The sequence below is a fragment of the Manduca sexta genome, chromosome 6 (genome assembly GCF_014839805.1).
Source record: "Manduca sexta isolate Smith_Timp_Sample1 chromosome 6, JHU_Msex_v1.0, whole genome shotgun sequence".
Classification (NCBI taxonomy): Eukaryota; Metazoa; Arthropoda; class Insecta; order Lepidoptera; family Sphingidae; genus Manduca; species Manduca sexta.
Window position 1 is genome coordinate 4360805 of NC_051120.1, and position 23356 is coordinate 4384160.

General features: G+C 35.5%; 1 protein-coding gene across 2 annotated transcripts in view; it reads left to right on the forward strand.

Annotated features, from left to right (window-relative positions):
* Positions 1 to 23356, forward strand: part of LOC115455962 (rho guanine nucleotide exchange factor 17) — a 144295-nt gene that overhangs the window by 46997 nt on the left and 73942 nt on the right. The window lies entirely within an intron of this gene.

A 23356-nucleotide genomic window follows, 5' to 3' on the forward strand; every position in this document is an offset into this window, starting at 1 on the left:
TTTTTTGGTTACGATCGCGTTTAACCGCGGCCATATTCAATGTCGCGTGAATCACGCACGACAGATGTTCCAGGACAGCATTAAAAATGTTAAGGGCAATCGGGTTTATTTTAAATCTGTCACTAAACACGAAAATATTGGCAAGGACGCGTGCGCGATGCATACTGTATGCTACGAAATTAAAATTTATTCACCGTTCACGAGTACAATTAAGGCATCATGTTTTTTCTTATTTAAGGTGTCAAGGGATTGTAATTCTGTTTGTTCGGTGGCAGGACAGTGTCATTGTTGGCTTACGTGTTCTCGACTGATATTTTTTAATACGTGATCTCAGAGGCAGCTTACGTGCCTACTGGCGATGCGCATAAAATGTGGAAAGGTCAATATTGATATTGTGTACAGCATTAATTGCCTAAACAATATTATTTACTACATCTATTTCTCTATCCAATGCAAGATTTTTAAATGATAAAACATAAATACTGGTAGGCTTCTCATATGTAAGAGTCTTGGGTAGGTACCACCGCAATGTCCATTTCTGCCGACAAGCAGCAGTGTGTAGTCACTGTTGTGTTCCGGTTTGAAGAACATTGTAGCCATTGTAACTAGGATACCGAGCGCAGTGAAATACCAAACAATACTTTGTAATTCAAGGTGTTGGGTGTTCCTACTGTTTATGGGCTGTCGTATCGTTTACCATCAGGCTAACGGCAAGCTGGTCTAGACATTTATAGCAATAAATAAAAAAAAATGCAACTTGTCATAGACCGGCGTTTTCACCATACTTACACCGCTGATGTATCAACAGTCTAAAAATACGCAATCCATTTTTTTATATCCAGCGCCTAAAGTAATCAAATTTGCTTCACCCAGATGTCATTCGATAGAAATTTATTCTAGATCTTTGTCATTATACTACGTTCTGTACTGTTAGTATTATGCAACAGTGTTTTACATATTTTTTTTCTATAATTACTTAACGCCAAGCTAAAATATAACAACCCTGGACCTTATTATGTGGTAATAAGTTCGTGATTAATACGTGGCTGCCATCGGGAACTAGAATGGCGTTAAGAACTATTAGGGTATCTAGTACGAGCAATTGACACTTATGGTTTAGATAATCACATTTTAAGTTTAGAGCGGCGCCGCGTTATAGTAGAAGGACTTGAGATTTTCAACATACTTTAATTTGAATAGTTGATGCCAGTAGAATTATTGACATCTATAGCTTAATGTGCATCGATACTACAAAACCACGAAACGCTTGATCATTCGCAACCAGAACAGACTCAAAGCGAATCATAAAATTAATTAGATTCTTTGTGAAATGTAATGGACTATTCAGAGATATCTTCTAAACATTTTTAGCGAACACTTTTATGTGAGTGTTTAGGGTTTACATACGGAGTACAAAATTCTTTGTTTGAAATTTATAATCGTCAAGCTTCTGTATTGGTATTGTTATCTGTTTGTTCTTTAAAACGATTTGAAAAGGATCGGGGTGTTTTACGATGTGTGATTTGTCTGTTATGTTTATATTTTATATTATTGGATTTAGTTTCTATTACTATATTGAACATCGAAGATGGTTTAACGATGACAATTTTTTGTTGACCTTTTTAAAGATGTTGATGATTTGTTCTTGGTACGACTGCAGTGCTAAGTTAACAGGTTCGATCCCCGAGCAAAGTGATATTAGTTTTTCTACTCAGTACCAGCTCGGAATTTGGATACTATGCCCGATATGGCGAAACGCTCGCCTCATATCACAGTATGGGATGAAATTGTGCCTCTGCCTAACCCTTTGGGGATAAAAGGCGTGAGGAATTTGGTTTTTGGGTCACCTATTGAACGATTACGACATAGTACAGACCTTTAAAATGAGGCACATCATAAAAAATACCAGTGAAAGTCTTTAAAATAAAAGTCCTTGGACACAAACACATTTTTATTTTACATAACATATTAATTAAAGCGAGACGACATGTCAATCAACTCTGTCTTTATGGCTTGAAAAGTTTAAAAAAATGACATACAAAACACTTTCTCGGAACTATAAAACAAGATCGGACGTTTAATGACGTTGTACGTAATACGGTAGACGGTATAGCATTAAATGAATTCGGTTAATGACGATCGGTACGTACGAGTGTTTAACAGTAAATTAACAGGTAACAAGTTTATTTAAGTCATGTACAGTCACCCACATAACTGAACAAATTCGAATCGCCTATACACGTTATTCGTTATTTTTTTTTTCTTTATAAAAATCAAATATAAGTGATTTACTTTACATAACACAAATAATAAAAAAAATTAAGTAAACTAACCGTGTATACGATTTGAAATTTTGTTTTAGTTCAGCTACTTTCGGGGCTGTCTGTACTTTAATGTTATATGTGAAAAAAGTAGTGATGCGAGTTACGGACCATTTTGTCTCAATTAATGGATGGCATACTCGGCGTTTTCATCAAAAAGGCAAAATAGCATTCCAAAGATGTCAATGAGAAACCTCACAATTTATTCGACATTTCGAATCAAGAGAGTAGTAATAATATAAATTCTGCATATTAAACTGACCCACAGTTGGGCATGATTCGAATTATGGACCCTATTTAACATGAATACGTGATCTTTTTCTGTATGACGTGTAAAGACGTTCATGCTTCAATAAACTTTTGTGTAAAACTGCATACAAAATGATGAATGAAATTATTATCTCCAACGTTACCAGGCAAACATAAAACAAAACACGTCAGATTTTATAAAACAGACTTTAGAACCATTTAAAAAACAAAGTGAATATCTACTCAGAATAACTTTTTATTAGCTAGTTGAGTTTTATTATAACTGGAGTTACGGTTCTAAGTTGAAGACGTTTCAAACGTAGATATACGAGAGCCGTAAACACTACAAAGTTTTGAAGTACAAGGGGATTGAAATATGAAAGAAGGATATTTTTGTATAAGAACCACATTATAAATTAGCAAAAATGTAAATTATCTTTATTTTAAGTGAAACCTCTTTGGAATCGTGGTTTGAAACTCGATGAAAAGAAAATGTATAACTATATTTGAAAAAGGAACAGCGCTCAACCAGCCTTTATGCTTCATTTTGCATCCTTTTTTTCTCTATATGTATTATAAATTTTGAATAAATACCGTTTAAAAATACGGCTAGCGCGTCGTTTTGCTAGGGTTACCCCTTTAAAATTCATTTTCGACTTTCTCAGATCAAGAAACTATTGTCTTTGCTTATTTTTAATTGTGGTGTCTAGTATTGGGATCTTATTACTCCATTGTCATCCTAGGCCTCTGTATTTTGAAAAAAATGTCTTGTCCTTTTCCTCCTTTCTTAAAAAATTCTTTGATTATTTTATAGGTTGACCTTAGTTTGTGAACACACTCATTGCTTCCTGTAATGTCTAATCATGAATTTATTTAAAACATTTTGATATTCCAAAATACTGACTGTAAAACAAAGGGGCTGTTGCAATACTTTATTAAACTTGTCTTACATCTCCACTAGATACGGGTTTAATCAATTCCCATATAATCTTCATCTATTGTAAACCATAAAGGAAATAGTTAGCATACCGTAACATTATAAATATCTAGTAAATTTGCAAACAATTTAATGTAAACACGTTGCCAGTTGCAATCGTTATCGAGACGCTGTAGATACATAATTGCCTGATTACGTAGTTATGCGTCAGAGTGACGTCAGTGGTGATTATCCGACTGCCAGGGTTAGCGAGATCGGTTTTGGCAAAAGAGGGGCGGATGCGAATTTAATAAATAGATTACAATTTTCATAAATACAACAGCTATCGTCTTGGCTTGAAGTCTTGAGAAGCTGGTTGTTGTTGTTTTCAGACACTTAGGGACTATTTTACAATATCAGAGTGCTACTCTTCGAATATAAGACGATCAAATACAAAAGAAATGCTGTCAACTCTGTTCCCAAATAAATGAGAACTATCTACAGTAGCTGTCTAATACGTTAAGTGACGAATAATATTTTCCTGAACATTGTGGCAGAGGAATAAGGGATCCAAACTAGACTTGCTACACAAAATGACTTGAGAGATGTTACGTTGTTCATTGTTCTCAAAGATTATTTCAGCTTACTCTACTGGATGTTTTCCAGCGAAATCTTCAAGAGCCTCGCATTAGACTATATGAGATTTACTGTAAGGTTATCCAACAAAGTACTAAAATATGTACCTCCCAAACACGGTCACGTCGAAAAATTACGACACGCAAAGACGTAGCTGTTCACGTCACGCACATCCGTAAACGCATTCCAATAAACAACGATGACATTCATGTATATGCTTGTAGGCGCTCTAGGATGTACGTAAACACTGCATTAGTACCAACGTCAAAATCCCTAATAATAGACTGTCAATAAATATCACTCAAGTTTCCCGAACAACAAGCCTGGAATAGCGCCATGGTGTTGATGTGGGAAGCGGAAACAGCTCATTTTGTTGCAGTAAAATATGATCTTGCATACCGTCAAGCATATTTTTGAAGTGTGAAGAAACGATTTCATCTATTATTTGCCTTCATGCAAGACCTTCAACGATCATGATCAATTATAGGAAATCCACTACTGAATACAGGCCTCATCTAAAGACTTCCAGGCCGTAATTTTATGACTATTATTTTATTTCTTTGAAGAAACGTTCTTTGAAGAACAATAACCAAATTGAAAAGCAGCAGTTTACAATATGACCCCATCAACATTATGAAATGCTATAAATACCTCAACAGGAGACAGAACTAGGTGTAGAGGCTATTTTTAGGTTACCTTCTCATCTTGGTATTTTGATGATTTTTGTCACGCTTGATGACTCATGTTTCGTATTGTAACATCACAGTCACAATTTACCTCACTCTTATTCGGATTTGTTGAATATCAAGGAAGGTGCACGAAATAAATTCTTTCACCAGAATAACTTATGACTCTGACACGAGTCACAAGACCCATTTTGAGTTGGAAGGCTGGTCAAAGCGAGTGGTAGGAAGTCATCTTCATAAAAGCTTTTGAGTTCAAGTTCACCGCAGGCTGACTAAACGTCATTTTCAATAAACGGTAAGACAAAATATATCCTACCAAAAGCATATCTTATGACTGAAAATGACACGCGCAGTGTATTGTAATTTAATAGTTTTGGGTACAATAACATGAAGATAGGATCCCTTTACATCAGACAACTTACAATATAGTTGTTTAAAAACCTCCACGATGATGTAGTTGTGTTGTTTTCGCGATACGATACGCGATACGCGACTTCTGTTATGAAGAGTCTCGAGTTCGAATCTCGGGTCGGGATATTGGTTTCTCTTTAGTATCAGTCCGGAGTCTCGAATAGTGCTCTGTACATAGGGTCTAACATAGCTGGTGAAATGTGGTTGTTGTTAGACTTCTACTTACCTCTGAAAAGGGTAAACGTCGTGATGTGCATAATATATATAAACTATAAACTTACAATATATTTCACTAGAAAATCCAATATCTGTATCAAATAAGTTATTTACGTCATACTCAGCACCTAACAAAATAAGTCAAGAGTTTACGGTGAGAACTTCAGTAGATTCCGTAGCTCGGATGCCTTGAAATTCTACAAGAATTTTACAAACTTCAATAAGCAAAGTTGAATAGAAATTCATCCTAGGAGTTTTTTAGACCAAGAAATAAGTTTACCAGTGCTTATTTTTACTTATTACGTGGTAGACTTTTCGTAGGTTATCTGAGTAGGTACCATCACCTTGTCTATTTCAATTTCCTAGGAAGGGTTTTTTTTGGATTACCTGCGGGGTCTATACTCCGCAGTCAACACCGGGGGATATCAGCGAATGGTATACTAGATTCCCCCGGCTTAGCGTCTGCAAGGCCCTGGAGGAAAGTGGGGGAGGTAGAAAAGGGAAGGAAGAGGAACCACATTAGGATGGGTGGAGCCAAACAAGAGGTATACATACTGCACTATGTGGCTAGGGCCACGACAAATATCCCCCCATGCATGGGCGTGCATTTGGTATGAGTGGTGGGAAAGTCTTACCATTATAGTTTTGATTAGCGTATAGTTTTAGTTGCAAAAAAAAAAAAAATCATCCCGTTTTAAAAGTTGTGAAATAATTTGTACACGTTTATCGTATATCGAAGCAGATAATAATTGTTTGAATTATTTTGACTTATTCTTTTGAAGTTTCGTTTCCATATTAGATACTTGATGTAATCCACAAATACAAAACTAAATTGGATGAGGAATTCTCAATTTCAAATAGCGCGGCTATTGCAACAGCTATTGCTGAGTCATTGGTTAATAGCGAAATCTATCTGTCTGTATGTTTATAAACAATGCTTGTTTACTTTGATTCATTGTTAATGATAGGACTGGCACGGTTTTGTAAACTATTCTTTACGGGGGCGAATTGACAAGGTTTGGACTTTGGAGTATCTGATGGGATTGATTCGTGTCTTGTTACTTTTGATTGTGGGGTAAATTAATAGTATTTAAAATGTCGATGATTGATACTGGAGGGTTATATAGAACTTTGGTTTTGGAACTATTTCGGGTTGAACCAAATAGTATGAAATAAAGAATAATATTGTAAAGGCTGAAGATTGAACACATACTACGAAGACATCTATCATATTTTGAATGAGGGAAATAATGTTCATATTTGTATTTCATACAAAAATGCACAAGAAGATAGTTAATTATGATTAGTGTAGAACAATGCAGAATACCTTCACCAAAATCTAAAGTAAAGCAAACGAGAAGATATTGTATTAGAAATACAACTTAAACAACTTGCAACTCACTTATTTTGCACAGTTAGATTCAGTTAGATTACAGCTCGAAAAGTTTAGACTCCTGATGGTGCGATCGCTTTCAAATTTCACAAGATCACCCGCTGACCGAAAAATTTAATTAAAATCGCTCCAGCCGCTTTAGAATCCATAGGAAACACATACACAATTATTTTCATGTAATTAAAAATTAATCCATAATCCAAATTATAAAAATCCGAAACAAATCAAAAAAGAAATCAAACACTGATAAATGACAATCGCCGTTACAATTGCGTCCAGCGGGACTGAAATAAACGAACGATGTGTTGACATGAACCCTGTATGATTCATACAGTGTAAATAGGTCAGTGGCGTTCGGTGTTGCCGCTTCAGTTAGTGGGTTATGTCCTACTGCGTTAGAATCGGTTTGTTCGCTTAGCTTGCAGATCTTGGGTTGATTTTGTGTTTGTTTTGTAGTTTATAGTTGATTTTTAATACCTTTGGTAGATTTCAGTTGGTATATCGTTGTTGATCATTTTTAGGGTTAAGTATTTTAAAGGGAACCCTTGTAGGATCCCTTTGTTGTCTGTCCGTTTGTCTGTATGTCAAGAATATGTTTCTCAAGGATACGTAGAGGTATAAGGTTGAAATTTATATCAAATACTCGGGCCTACAGTTGCCTATTTTTCGCTGTCATGTTTGTACTTTCAATGATAATTGTATAAACCCTTGCTGGTAAAGGAAAGGCTCATAACACGGTCTTGAGAGCCTTTTATATATTCTGAAGGTATTCAACAAACGCATTAATATTTTTCTATACATGTTCAACCCAATGTCCATTAACCACGTATTCTCCAAGCACTCGCTTAATTATCACAAAGAATTTTATTATTATAAACAATTTAAACGGAATTGTTGATTGGAAATGGGCTATGCACCCCAGAATGCAGGAATCCATTCAATTGCATATTTCAATTGCGGCCACTCCGACGTCACTAATCTTTATCGTGAAATTCTTGAACAGCCTGTTCACACGGTTCCATGTGCGTTGAATTGTAAAGTTGGTGATTTACTTTCATTAGCATGTTACAAAATCTACCCACATTATACAATTTTACGATTTTTTTTAATTTACAGAATATAAAATAGGAAGAAATTATTTTTTTGTATAATTGTAAAATGTTGATATTGTTATTTTGATTTTTCGGATGACCAACACCTCAGTCCGTCCCGCGACCATGTAAGCTGCCTTTGAAACGTCTAAAGAAAATTATAATATAAAAAACCGCGATAAAACCCGAAAAATTGTTTTAATTCAATGTATAACATTCCCGCAAACATAAGAAACCATTATTCGACGAGGATAATATAAAAATATAATGAGGAATATAATACATAAAAGATTCTCATAATGTAACTGCAATTTAAAGTACATTAAATATGTTATAAATATCCCAAATTAGTGCTTTGATATGCCACGTGCCAAATTTATGTTGTTTTTTGTGTGTAACAATGGGAGAAATAATAATATTTGTGCCACGTACAAGCAATTACTGACGATGCTCATGTCATGAAATGCATACAATGAGCGGTCAGGCGTCGTTTTGATGTATTATGTGTGTGATCGAGAATAACAAATGAAGGTAAAACGTATTAATTAATGAGTAATCGCAATAAATATTTAGTTTTGTTAATTTTTTTGTTGTTGTGTTTGTTATTGTCACGAGAAGGTTCTTATGAAAGAAAAAAAAAACAAAAAATTGCGCGGAAAATTAGAAAATTTAAGAAAACTTAACGAAAATATTAATTTTATATAACTGTCAGTTGATTGAAATAACTGTCAGCGATTGACAGAATGCGCGCTGCCAATTCATAGTTAAGACGGGACAACGTCTGTCGGGTCAACTAGAAGTTGATACGTAAACTGGATCGTTTTGGATGGAATTTAGTGCGCAGATAGGGCAATGTCTCTGTGACCAAGGGTCCATATAACCCAATTCCTGCCGGCTTCCCTTTATATAGAATTTAATTATTATTAAAACGATTTGCAAAACCTTCTATATATTAATTAATCTATATAGGTATATAAAAATGAATCCCTATTTCCCTTGGTCACGCCATCACTCGTGAAGGGCTGGACTGATTTTACTATTTTTTTTGTTGTGTTTGTTATTGTCAGGAGAAGGTTCATATGAAAGAAAAAATCATAAAATTGCGTGGAAAATAAGAAAATTTAAGAAAACTTAACGACAATATTAATTTTACATAACTGTCAGGGATTGGAAATAACTGTCAGCGATCGACAGAATGCGCGCGTACATATATACGTCGGGACAGCTAGTAATCTAAATAAAACTAATCTGTATATTATTTTATGTCGGGTTCCCTTTCAAAAAATATCCCCATTCACTACTACTAGGTCTATATTAAAATGAAGCCTACTCCTAGAAAAGATCTGTAAAAGCTTCTAAAGGCCTCACATTAATATAACAATTGAAAAGTTAATTGACTTAAGGTTAGACAAAACATAGACAAAAGTTCTGATTTTAAATATGTATGAAACTTAGTGTCGCAAAGAAATGTCGCTTAAGTAAATTAGTCTTTCAATCGCCGATATATAATTATTAATATAATGTATATCTAGATTTTTTATTTACCAAATAGTCAAAGATCGATATTAGAATCGATTAATACAATCTCACAAATCAATGTCTCATAATCGCTTCCCTAATTGCGTAACCGGCGCGTATTGCAAATGTATACAAAGTTTATTTTATTAGCGAGAATGCTGTTTCTAGTTAATAGTGATACGCGAAAGAATATTGGCGCCTGTTGTATTTATTTTAAGTCTAGCCGCTAATTTAATTAGGTATGTCATATATAATGTCGGTAAACGGAAAATAATGTTTATTCTACTATCAATAAAACGTTAACTAGATCATCTGATATTATTGTTTTTTTCTTTCTATAATCGAGTTGTAGATACCATGAAGCGATAGCCTGGTTGGGTGTGGAATGGACTGCCGAGACGAAAGTCCGCAGGTTCAAATCACAAGGATACACACGTCTTTGTCAATTAACGCTTGCTTTAACGGTGAAGGAAAACATCGTGAGGAAACCTGCATAACTGAGAAGTTCTGTATGGTAATTTCGAGGGTGTGTGAAGCCTATCAATCTGTACTAGGCAAGCGTGGTGGAGTAAGGCCTAATCCCTCTCAGTAGTAGGAGGCCCGTGCCCAGCGTTGGGACAGTATTTATACACGACTGATATTATTAAAGATACCATACCGGTGATATTTCTGAAATACACTTATCATTATTTTGAATGTAGTTTCTTTAATATATTATGTTATTTTATTTAATTACTAGCTTTTGCTCGCGGCTCCGCCCACGTGATACATTTATAGCTAATACTGGTGTATCGTATTTCAGTGCATTCTGTAATACCTTAGAAAGTGGTGCACTTAAGTTTATTTTAATTGTTGAATTCTCAGACCTATGTTATAATGTAGCAAGTACTAGAGGTTCACATAAATATAATAAACACGCAAAGATTCGCTTCATTCAGAAGATCAAAATACGACGCGTCGCGAATTTTTATTGAAGTATTTTAAATATCCTACATTTTGTCGCAAAATATTTGAATTATTTTCAAAATGTACTTGAAATGTCGTAAATTTCTCAAAATTATTTTACGAGCTTTTCACAACTTCCGTGAAAACAAGGAAATGGTCAGCGATGACGTCTTCATTCAACTTTTTAAAATAAAAACACGAGGTTTTACAAATCCTGTAATTTGTCATGATAAATTGATGTGAAGCCCACTAAAAATTAAATGTAAACAATTTTTTAAACACTATAATTTTTATTTAAACACACTAATTTTAAACAGTTCTTCCTCATCTACTATTAGGCCGGCCTGGGGCCTTATTCTCTATCCCGCACGTTATTTTGACAATGCGTAACAAGCGTGTAACACAACCCATCATGTTTAGTACTATAGAAATTTGGCTTACAGAATACCATTCCACACACATTTCTCGAAGATAACATGACACGGCCGCGTTACGCGTTTACACTATCATACAGAATAAGGGCCCTGCGCGACTTCTCGCTAAATATGACTATTGCATGCTTGACATGTTAGCGAGTCACGGAAAAATAACCTTAATATACAAAGTAATAATAAGGTTATTTTTCCGTGATACGCGTAACTGACATGTTAGCCGGCTAACATGTCAAGCATGCATGGGTATGATAAATGTTTTCTTTTTTTAATCATAGTACTGTCTTCCTCAACTCTTAACAAATGACAGTGATAGCATGAAGTTTTAAGTGTTTAATACTAAACATGTTTTGTAAGTCGTTGTGCAAGCTTAAACAAAGAAATTAAATATGCGAGATTTATATTTTTACTAAGTATTTCGTATGAATTTTGGTCACGTTGAAATTGTATGCCGAGTACCTTCCTTACATTATCTGGTAATCAAACATTCAAAATATCCTAACATACCTGATTTACGATCAGTTCATCATAGCGATACAAATATTCAGTTGTTTATTACGGACCATCGGTACGCCTGAGTCAATTTCTAAGTAACTTGACAAGTTGGACTTTGGCCAAAACTAATGTTTAGTTATGTTCGCGATAGGGGTTAAAATATGCGCATGTATTACCTAGTATACATACATAGTATCACGCCTCCATCCCTTAGGGGTAAGTGGAGACTATGGATTTCCACTTTGCACGATTCTGACAGATTCTTTGAGGTAGTAACAACATCTACCATTTGCGAAATAGATATACTAACTTATAACCTATAAACTCAGCAAGTTACTGGTGGCAGGTCTCTCATATGTGAGAGTCCGCCTGGCTAGGTACCATCGTATTGTCTATTTCTGCCGCCAAGCAGCAGTGTGTAGTCGCTGTTGTGTTCCGGTTTGAAGGACATTGTAGCTAGGGTAAATACTGGACATAATGAGACTTAACATCTCATGTCTCAGGATGGCGAGCGCAGTGAATTACCAAACAATACTTTGTAATTCAAGGTGTTGGATGATGTTTCTACTGTTTATGGGCGGTCGTATCGCTTACCATCAGGCAAACGGCACGGCCGTCTCGTCGTTCAAAGCAATAAAAAAAAAGTTTTGACTATAATTTAAAACATACATGTTATCGTCATAATTCAAACCTTTTAGGAAAAACATCGTAACCGACATTTTGCACTTTTTACTAAAGCGGCTTTTTTAAGAATCTTAAAATATTTATGGTATCTTCTTTTATAAATGGTTATTTTTTTAAATAGATATTGGAAATATACCATAATTAGTTTATAATGAAAATAGCAAATACCTTCTCAATAAAAGTGCGATAAGTCGCTTACGATGTTTTTTTCTATAAAAAGGTAGTTACGGACGTTTTTGTTACACCAATTTAATCGTTGCCTTAGGATCGACAACGAAATGGGCCAATTAGAATCAAGTTTGTTTGACACATTTTTGACAGGTTTTAGTATTATCTTTGATCCACAGTTGGTGATTGTATTCGTTTATTGAAATCGGCGGATAAACAACTCATATCACTGTGCCAGGATAAATAAAACACTAGAGAAGTCATAACAATGGTCATAAAGTCGGATTTTAAACGCACGACGTTTTTTTAAACGCTCTCGTAATGTGTGTCAATGTGCATTGCGTTTCATAATGTAAACTAGGACAACAGAAATACTTTAAGAATATTTTTCCGCTATTAGATTATTATTTATACGAATTTATTTTGGATGTGAGTATATTTGGTTGTGACGTTGCTATATATATTTGCGTATGCAAAAGGCTACTGCGTAGGTATGTCATATGTGACTGTCATTTTTTAATACGTGATCTCAGAGACAGCTTACGTGCCTACTGACGATGCGCATAAAATGTGGAAAGGTCAATATTGATATTGTGTACAACGTTAATTACCTAAACAATATTATTTACTACATCTATTTCTCTATCCAATGCAGGATTTTTAAACGATAAAACATATTTATACTGATGGTAAGCTTCTCACATGTGAGGGTCTGCTTGGGTAGGTACCACCGCAATGTCTATTTCAGCCGCCAAGAAGCATTGTGTAGTCACTGTTGTGCTCTGATTTGAAGAAAATTGTAGCCAGTGTCTACTGGACATAATAAGACTTAACATCTCATGTCTAAGGATGGCAATCGCAGTGGAATACCAAACAATACTCTGTAATTCAAGGTGTTGGATGATGTTTCTACTGTTTATGGGCGGTCGTATCGCTTACCATCAGGCGAACGGCAAGCTCATTTCGTCATTCGAAGCAATGTAAATGGCCTTATTCAGGTGCAAGTACTTTCTGTTTCTACTGCTTAGCATTCTTCTATTGGATTAAATTACATTTTTCTTGTGTCGGAATAATGAGTACAGTACAAGGTGACGCAAAATTTTGTTTGTGTTACTTTCTTTTATTTAATATTAAGTCATATAAAATCGAACATAGAAAGAATTAGTATAATTTAGTAAAAAGTCATCAAGTTAGAGCCTTTGAAATTTAGTAGAAGGGGTAAGCATCAAGATATAGAAAAGAGGCGCTGTTTTCACAGAAGGGTTTCTATTTTGTATTACTTGTTTGTTATTAGATATTCAGGATAATAATCAAGCTCTTAATAATGGCATGTAAATAGATTAAATTCTAGAGACTACAGTCTACCTTAATACTGGTAAATTTCATAGCTATAAATTTATACCTGACAAAGACTCGAACGCGAGTGAAGCCAAAAACGAAACATAATAAAATAACAAATATACCGCTAATATAATGCTCACAAAATATTCACATGTTTTACACCTGGTAGCTCCTTCTCTGAACCTCCTCCAAGGGACTAATTTATAAAACCAGACAGTTTTAAATCCTGTACAAAGTGGTTCATATGTTATTGAGCCCGCAACAGAGTGCCATTAAAGCTCACACCGAACAATTTAAGGTGCGTTTCCTAACTACCGAAGAAAAATCGTTTGTTCCAATGCGCCGTTGATGACTCTACCGAATTTCATAATGACAATGACACTGAAAAGTATTGATTTAATTTAATTTTGAGCGCAGCTTGCGACGCCGTTTCTACTAATCTCATAAACTCATTAGCTACTGTTTCAATTATGATGTGGCTAATATCTAGACCTAGTCCTAGATTAACAGGGGTGCTGGTTATTTTATTATTTTGATAGAATTTTGAACACTGCGATAATCAGCATCTAAATACCTACTAAGTCTATCGGTACTGATAGTGTCTTCCGTAGTTTAATCCGGCTTCAAAATAAAACATTCGAAAAGCAACCTCAGACGATATTAGCGTGTTACAAGTTTCATTGTTTTTATACTCTTTAGGAGTGAATAGGATTTCAAGGCTGTGATTTTATATCTGCATCCGTAGGGCAACAGATTTTTTGTAGTTTATTGTTAAAGATTTTTGTTTAAGTTTGTCGCAGCGTATTGTTTCATTTAGTCGCTGTAGCCTTATCAGAACCGTACCTTAAAGCTGGCTCGGCGATTTATGGTGTAATACTTCTTGCGTATTAGCTCTCAAGTGGTAGTCTCGGCAACGCTGCTTGTTAGTGAAACCACGTGCAATGAAAGTTTTAATTAACCGTGTTCTACGATATTCGTGTTTTATTTACTGGCTTTTAGCCGAGATTGTGTAAGTTTCAGTATTATGAATATTAAATTATAATTACTATATAAATCAATTGCTCGTAATACACGTCTGTTTGAGGATAAAAGACTTTTTAGGCTTGTTGAAGAATGATTTGGAATGGCTTTTACAATGCCTGTCTGAAGTCAAATTATTTCGGGATATTTATAGGTAAATGCTAGAAAACGACAAAAATTTGATCTGGCATGGAATTCAAACGCAAGGACATTCGACACAGCCCATATACGCCACAAATTAACAAAGAAGGCAACTTTACTTTTAATAGTTTACACACCTCTTACATAAGTCCATTCTAACAAAATCATCCATCAACAAGAGCGTTTCGCTATAGATCACACCGCGTCCCAATATCTCTGTGAGATATAGGCATTTATTCCTACTGGACGGAAGCGTTTTTGGACGTACGCCAAGCCCCCATCTCGGTTTTTACCACAAGTTTATCCGACTAGGCGTCGCGCGCGGTTTCGCTTGTGTTTGTTGGAGATTTTGTACTGAATTTTGTATAAAGTTATAAAAGAATGAAAATATGGCTGGATTTTTTCTATTTATGCCATATTTCTATAGGTTTGCTTTCTATTACATTGATAGGTGAAAAAGGTTTTATGAACTATGGGTGTTCTAGTATCGTTTCTACTTAGCTATTTAAATTATTAAGACATAGATATATGGATGTATAGATAATTTCCAAACAGCCAAAAAAGGCATAGTTTCGAAATATAAGGTAATGTAGAGTTGTAGCATAACATTTAGAAAGGTGAAATATTAGATATCTACCTTCTTTTAAAGGAAAGGTAAAAGATTTATGTGAAGAACTTCTTAATCAGGTACTTGAAATCGCAGAAGTTTGAAATTACCAATACCTCTTCAGATCCACGTACATATTATAATTTGACCCTACATACTACATAATATCAGAAGTTATAATAACTAAAATGTTCAAAATTTTCTATTAGATTATTGTTTGTATTACAATGATTTTAATGTAGGAAAAAATATAATATCTTTACAATAATAATAATAATATCAGCCCTGTATTATATACTTGCCCACTGCTGGGCACGGGCCTCCTCTACTACTGAGATTGATTAGGCCTTAGTCCACCACGCTGGCCTAGTGTGGATTTTTAGACTTCACACACCTTCGAAATTCCTATAGAGAACTTCTAGGATGTGCAGGTTTCCTCACGATGTTTTCCTTCACCGTTAAAGCGAACGATAAATTCACAAAGAATACACACGTGAATTTTTAGAAAGTCAGAGGTGTGTGCCCTTGGGATTTGAACCTGCGGACATTCGTCTTGGCAGACCGTTCCACACCCAACTAGGCTATCGCCGCTTATTTGCTTTTTTTTGACAGTTCTGCGAATAATCCAGAATATAGACAATATGGTACCACCTCTATACTGCCGTGCTAAGCGACAGAGATAATCGAAGTTTTGTAAAGATATTTCTATAGTTTTGTATGTAAAACTGAGATAGAGAAACTCTTTTAAGGATTTTTTAACAAGTTCTAAACAAGATACCGTTATTTAGGTAATTCATTGGATGGGTATTTCCTTAAGGCGATACCTCAAGGTCCATTTTCATACATTTTGTTTCACCTTTAATCTGGGTAACTAAACAAGTATTGGCAAGTAAAGAATTTAAATTCACGTCTAGTTAGTGATTAGTTCTCGCAGTTGAACGAAAAACGTAAAAATAATTTATAATCATGGATATTTCGGCCTTTAAAATTTAATATGACGAAATTTTAAAGGCCGAAATATCCATGATTATTAATTATTTTTACGTTTTTCTTTCAACTGCGAGAACTAATCACTAACTAGACGTGAATTTAAATTCTTTACTTGCCAATACTTGTTTAGTTACCCAGATTAAAGGTGAAACAAAATGTATGAAAATGGACCTTGAGGTATCGCCTTAAGCTATCTGACGAAGTAAAAATCAAGATTTTGTTTTTTTTTGAGATACCGCTTTTGAGCTTAGCACGGCAGTATAGTTCAATGAAAATAATTATAAATGTTATACACGGCAAGCAACTTGAACACACTATCGCGTGGTGGGGATAGTGTAGGTATACTTGCGTACAAGAAATAATTCTTCCTCCAACTTGTCTTTCAAGCGGAGTGTAAAGAAGCAATTAAGCAGACCGGCATAACTGTACCGATTGTCCGGGGATGTTTATCTCTGGCCGGTGGACATGTTTTGGGGCATTTGTGCACTTACTATGAGAAGCAGGGAGGCCATTTTGCTGTGTCTTCGATAAAAAATTATCATTCGGTAGTATGTCCAATTTGTTTGCCGGTTATTCTGCTGGCAAAGGAAAAGTGACGTTTCTACGTACTTTTTTATACGAAAAAAATCATTTTGTTCGTTCATTTGTTGTTTTTTCCTTATGACAGCAAAAATATTTATTATACTATTGAAATTGAAATAGTAGAGACGGTATACATATCAATATGCGTCATACAGAACTATAAAAAAAAAAAGTATTACAAAGATGAACATTCAGTTTTCCATAAATACAACAAGAAGTATATTAAACCTTTGATGTAGAGACAAATTGACGAAAATGATCCCGCGTTTTCTATTTGAAATTAAACCTGTGGTTATAATGTTATTTATATCGTATTTAAAATTATTTTTACGTCCACTATACTTTATAATTTATGGTATCCGTCCTCGAATGAGTACTTATTTTAAGACGTTTATTTTACCTACACGTAGAGACGACTCTATTGACAATAACTGATTTCGCGGTGTTAGATTTGTGACGGGTTTTCGTAGGTTAATTTGAAGGAATGTATGGTTTTAGGACCTCGCTGAATGTGGATTGTTTTTAACTGATTTGTCTGAAAATCTGTAGAGGTCAGTTTAGCAGTGGACCTCTAAAGGCTGAAGATTATGATGGTGAAATAAAAACACGCGGTAATTTTAAGTACTTATTTAGTGATTAGATTTTTGCGTGACGAAACCGCAGATAAATTTCTTGCTTGTTATGATCATTTATGTCATAGTACTAAGTAAATTAACTATGAATTAGTGTTATAAATGTGAAATCAAATTATTCCAGTAATTCATTTATCTTAATTTTTGCATGTTCTTAAGTGACATATTATGACAATTGTATTGTTACAGATGATGCAATGGATTATGTATGCATTTATATTTTATTCAAACCATTTCAATGATCTTAATATCGTTCTAAATTATATATTCCCCAATGACACGACTCTGGACATACCAATGTCAGCAGACGACATTCAAAAGTTCTAACAGTCAGTGGAGTGGCTACGTCAGTTATTTGCGTAAATATTGGAGGGGCAGCGGAGTTTGAATTTACCAATATGGCCACGGAATATTACTGTTTATTTTGGAAGAATGTAGTTAGCTTAGAGCTGCAATAATACTGAAGGGCAGCAGTAGGAAATATAGGGAGAAGGAGCTAGATTGTATGACTATAAACTATTATAACAAGGTATTATAATGCTTATTAAATAGGGGTATTAAAGGCCAATCAAATAGTCTTTTCTATATTTTACCGGTCAGTCTAAAGTATTTGAACTCTATTGTCTTTTTAAGAAGAACTACTATACAATTTTTGACTTACTAGGGCGAGTCGTCTTTCTGTTATCAGTCTTTTATATAATTTTTGCAACGTGCTTAGAACAGAGTTGGATAGATTTCACATGTAGATTAAGGGTAGTTAGAAGAACTGACAAGGAAAAGTGTATTCTATAAATATATCCTTTAAGATTATATGCGACTATCCATACTTTGGTTCCATACACACCCTCTCACACTCTATTTAACGATTCATTTATTATTAAATGGACATAAAGAAAAGCTTTCAATATCGATTAACTGCTTGAAAGTGGTTTTTTACGAAGCGTTTACAATAAAAGGTGAAGGTTTTATATCGGTATTTGGGTCACGTTTTAGTCTTGAATTTTGTGTGGAAATATACCTTTTGTTGTGTATCAATATGGTTGCATTAGTTAATAAAACGACGTTGATTAATTAAAACAATTACTGCATTACGGGCGGCTGGGTGGAAAAGTTCTGAAGTGAACCGGAAAACGCAGCGTAGGCAGGCTCCCCACGAGATGGACTGACGACCTGGTGAGGGTCGCCGGAGTCCGATGGATGAGGGCGGCCCAGAATTGGTCCCTATGGCTCAATGGGGGAGGACTATGTCCAGCAGTGGATAAATCCCGGCTGAAATGATGATGATGACTGTATTACCTTTTTGAACTATCTAAGGAATAACATGATAAGCGGCAATAGCCTAGTTAGGTATGGAACGGACTGCGGAGACGAATGTCTGCAGGTTCAAAACCCAAGGGCACACACACACACACACCTCTGAGTTTTCTAAAAAAAATATATGTGTATTCTTTGTGAATTATCGCTTGCTTTAACGTTAAAGGAAAAAATCGTAAGGAAACCTGCATACCTGAGAAGTTCTCTATAGGAATTTTGAGGGTGTGTGAAGTCTACCAATCCGCACTAGGCCAGCATGGTGGACTACGGCCTAATCCTTCTCAGTAGTTAAGGAGGCCCGTGCCCAGCAGTGGGACAGTATATAATACACAGCTGATGATGATGATGAAGGAATAATTGGAATACAGTAATGAAACGAGAACTTCACAATCAGACGTGTATTCGTTGACTGGCGTGACTTTACGGGCCGTTGAACTTATTACGAAATTACCCTCAGTTTATAATTATTAAAATACACACATTACACTTTTATTGATTTTGACATTTCACTTATATTACTAATATTATAAATGCGTAAGCTTGTGATAATGTTTGGATGTTTGTAAGAAGTAAATTCAGAAACGGCCGAACGATTTTGGCACATGGGTAAACCATGTCCTGGATTAACACATAAGCTACTTTTTATTCCAGTAATTTACGCCCATGAGAAAATAAGATTTTTTAAATAGATGCCTTTGACGTCTTTCCGTGTTTATTGTACAATGTTAGAGACTATTGTATCCGAAAAGGATTTTTAGGCAGACGAAGACGCGGGCAACACCTCGTTAAGAATAGATGACTCCTCGTTAAGAATAGAGACTTAATTTTTTTAAGCGGACTAAGCCGCGATCAACACAACAAAGATGAGTTCTTAAATAATTGCTTACCTGATCGTAAACGCCACCATTACTAGCAAGAGAATTTAATTAGAAAACTCTACGTGGCACGTCATCCGAAACTCGCAAACCTCAAAAATGTGTTTGTTTTAATTAAAATTTCGATGGTATATGTACGGATTTGCTATGAACTAAATAGAGCTGAAAGGTTATTTTTAAATTAGTAAGACAACTTCTGAAATTATTGCTATGTTTCTGATTCTTTAACATATAAAACTGCAGTATTCGGCAGTGCTGTAGACTATTAACCTCAGTTAGGAGCATATTATGAAAGAAGTCTCTGTCAAAAGCAGTTGAATAGATGGTGCGATATTTTTGTATCCGCTCGGACAGCGACCATCGTATTCCAGGTGTTAAAACCCACCATAGTGGCCCTCGTAAGTGTCACACGATCCGGGATCAGTCTGTGTATATCCGAATCCAATAGGCTGGCATAATTATTTCAAATGCTGAGAGGTAATCATTTCTCGTTAGGCGACATTCTATGGGACTGATCCGGCATCAGTCTTTGTATTCCAGATCCAATAGGCCGGCATAATTGCGTCGACTGCCGGGGGGTAATCATTTCTCGTCAGTCGACATTCTATTGGACCCACATACCATCAGGTACAGCAGGGTCACTTTGCCGCGCTCATTTAAAAAAAGATAAAAAAATCATAAAACACATCAATTGTAAAAGCCAAAAAATAAACATGTCTTCATCTAAAGGAATCAGTTCCATTGTTTCATTGTCTGTAACGTCACTGGACAGGTGGGTTATCGCTCCAGCCAAAATAAAATGTTTGGATTCCGTCCGTGCCTACGACTTGTGCTTTTGACGTGCCAAGATCTTGCCATGACAAAGAATATTTGAATGACGTTTATTTCATGTGGAAAACGTTTTCTTAAGGCATTTCTTTACATATTACTATGTACGATCCTGATCTCTCTCAGCTCATGTCGGATTACCATCTCACCGTACTATGAGAGTGAAGGAACAGAGAGTCCACCTGTGTATTGCGCACATACTTGTTCACTATAATATCTTCTGCGTTCTTGGCTGATCTCCGTTGAGATTGGTCGCCGTGGCTGAAATTCGGTTAGGAAGAAATCACTATGTATGGGTAGAAAGGGGTGATGGGGAGCTTGATCATCTAAATTTAAAAAGGATTCTCGTTCTTATGAGTGATGGGGTTCCTGTTGCTGTACAAAGCCGTGGAGTTTCCTTAATAAGTCATGTATGATTTGTGTACGCATTCCCTTAATATGATATATGATTTAATCCCATAATTATATATTGATACACAAAGTATATAGAACAGATTAAATAAGAAGTTTATCAATTAAAACAAACGAACAGCTTTTCGTATACTTGAATGATGAGATGAGAAGGTTACTCATGATAAAATTCGCACATGCTCAAGCAGTAGCAACGGTACCCGAAATATGAATTACAAACTAGATCTGCGCCACGCTCGTAATCCAGGCTGTCATGCTAAATGCTATTCAGTAATTTCACTAAATTGTCCTTGAATCGGAATGCAATTCTTGCACAATGATGGTTACCAGCTGAAACAATCACAATGGTAGTACGGATCCAGATGGTATCTCGCCTACAAGAGACAGTTTAAAATTATACTTTATATTAGATATATCAAAATGCTAAACGCAGTCCATTGTGACGAAACAACTCAAACAAAAACAAATATGAGTCAACTAACGCCACCAAGCGACCAGACTTGGCAACCTATGTAGTTTCACACATACAGTTTAGCGTTGGCTAATACCCGCCTAAAGAAGAAGGTTACGCGAACCAAACATCAAACTGTCATATACCGACCATTAGATTTGTCCTGGTGTCAACAAATTGTCGGCATCAGCTGGCACCGATATCTTGACTCGAGTTTACGTCAAAAATATACCGAATGACAGAAATAGACACGCCATTGGCTACATATTTATCTTGCAGGTTATTTGGGCATATAGCCGTATAAGCAAGAATGTTGGATAGTTACATGTGGATGAAATTAGAATTTATTTTCATGGTGAGATAGTTTATTTATATTTGAATATACTACGGAAAGCACATTGAAAATACAGATTAATTGAAAGATACTTTTAATGTAAAATTATTTTGGTTCAAAATAAAATACGATGACAATACAAATTGTCTTTTCGTGTTTTGTGTTGTAGTTCGTTCTTTTGAATGTTTTCTTGGCTTGTCGTTCGTGGTTATTTTTAATATCTTATTAATATTTTTTTATTTATATCATCTGTAACAACATACACGTTTGATCCAGATATCGGTGCATCTTTTGTATAATACTTTACTACCTACGTCATTTTACTGGTCGTCATTTCAATAGCTCTTCCCGTTTTGATCGTTGTGGATTTTGGGCATGTCTAAATTTATCTACTTCATAACTCGGCGAATTATCTTCAGTAGAGATGATTATGTAAGCCAACATTTTTTTTGTACCTGGCCCCACAGTCAACTCCAGGGGAAACCTGCGAACGGGATACTGGAATACCCTGACTTAGCTACTGCAGGGCCCTGGAGGAAAGTTATGAGGGGATATCTGGGGAAGGAGAAGGAACCCTATTAGGATGGGAGGACGGGAAAAGGCCAGGAAATGTTCGCGAGCCCACATAAGCCTCAATGTTAATTGGCAACCATAAGGTAAACACACCTAATTGTGCACCTAGGGCCGCGACAAATGTCTCTCATGCATGGGCGTGCATTCGATGTCGAGTCCGAGCGTACAAGAATTGCCTCGGCGGGGGGAGGGGGGAGCTATCAAATGTTACAACATGACGATCAACATTTAGTATTGATGCGCGACATGACACGTCTCGATTCATATTTTGTACTCTTTGAATACATCAAGTTAAATAAAAGTTTTTGTTAAAGGTGGAAACAAAGCAATATTTTGCCCTATTCTTGCAAAGGCAGTAGCTTTTTTAACTGTTTTAATCACGGTGAAGGCTTATTTACCATTTTTGAGGCAATTTTTTATGCTGCTGAAGAAATGAGCAACTTCATCTCTGGATTGTTGACGATGTCAGCCGGTAAATGGCAAGGTACTTCAGAACTATAAGTTATTGCTTATTACTACTATTATGTATGTTATAATTTATCCTGAAAACATTAAAGTACTTTATTAAAACCCAATATATCAGGTTAATTCCTTTAAAACTCAACAATACCTATTCTATTCTCGCAGCAAAATCAGATTGTATCCAAACAGACACGCATACGAAATGACCTAATAATTAAATCAATCGTTCCTTCTGGACAACTATTAATAAATTTAATTGCATCGATATTTGTTCGTCCCCGTGCCGTTTGAATGTTATGCAAAGGATGTTTATTCTCCATACAGAACGACTTAATCCGGCATCCGGCGCGATTCTTTTAATCTCGTAATTGCAAAATGAAAATATTGTTACGTAATCACAAGCAAGCTGTGAAAATGGAATAAAGGGATTATAAAACACACACACACACACATGACGCATTTATTGTTGAAGGGGTTTACAGAGGCGTAACCAGGGTACCCACTTTACGCCGAGTGTGTTCTGTCCCATGATGTGATAGAGGGCGAGCTTATCGCCATATCGGGCACAAATTCCAGCCTCTGGGCTGACAGTCAGAAAAACCCAAATATCACTTTGCCCAACCCGGGATTCCAAC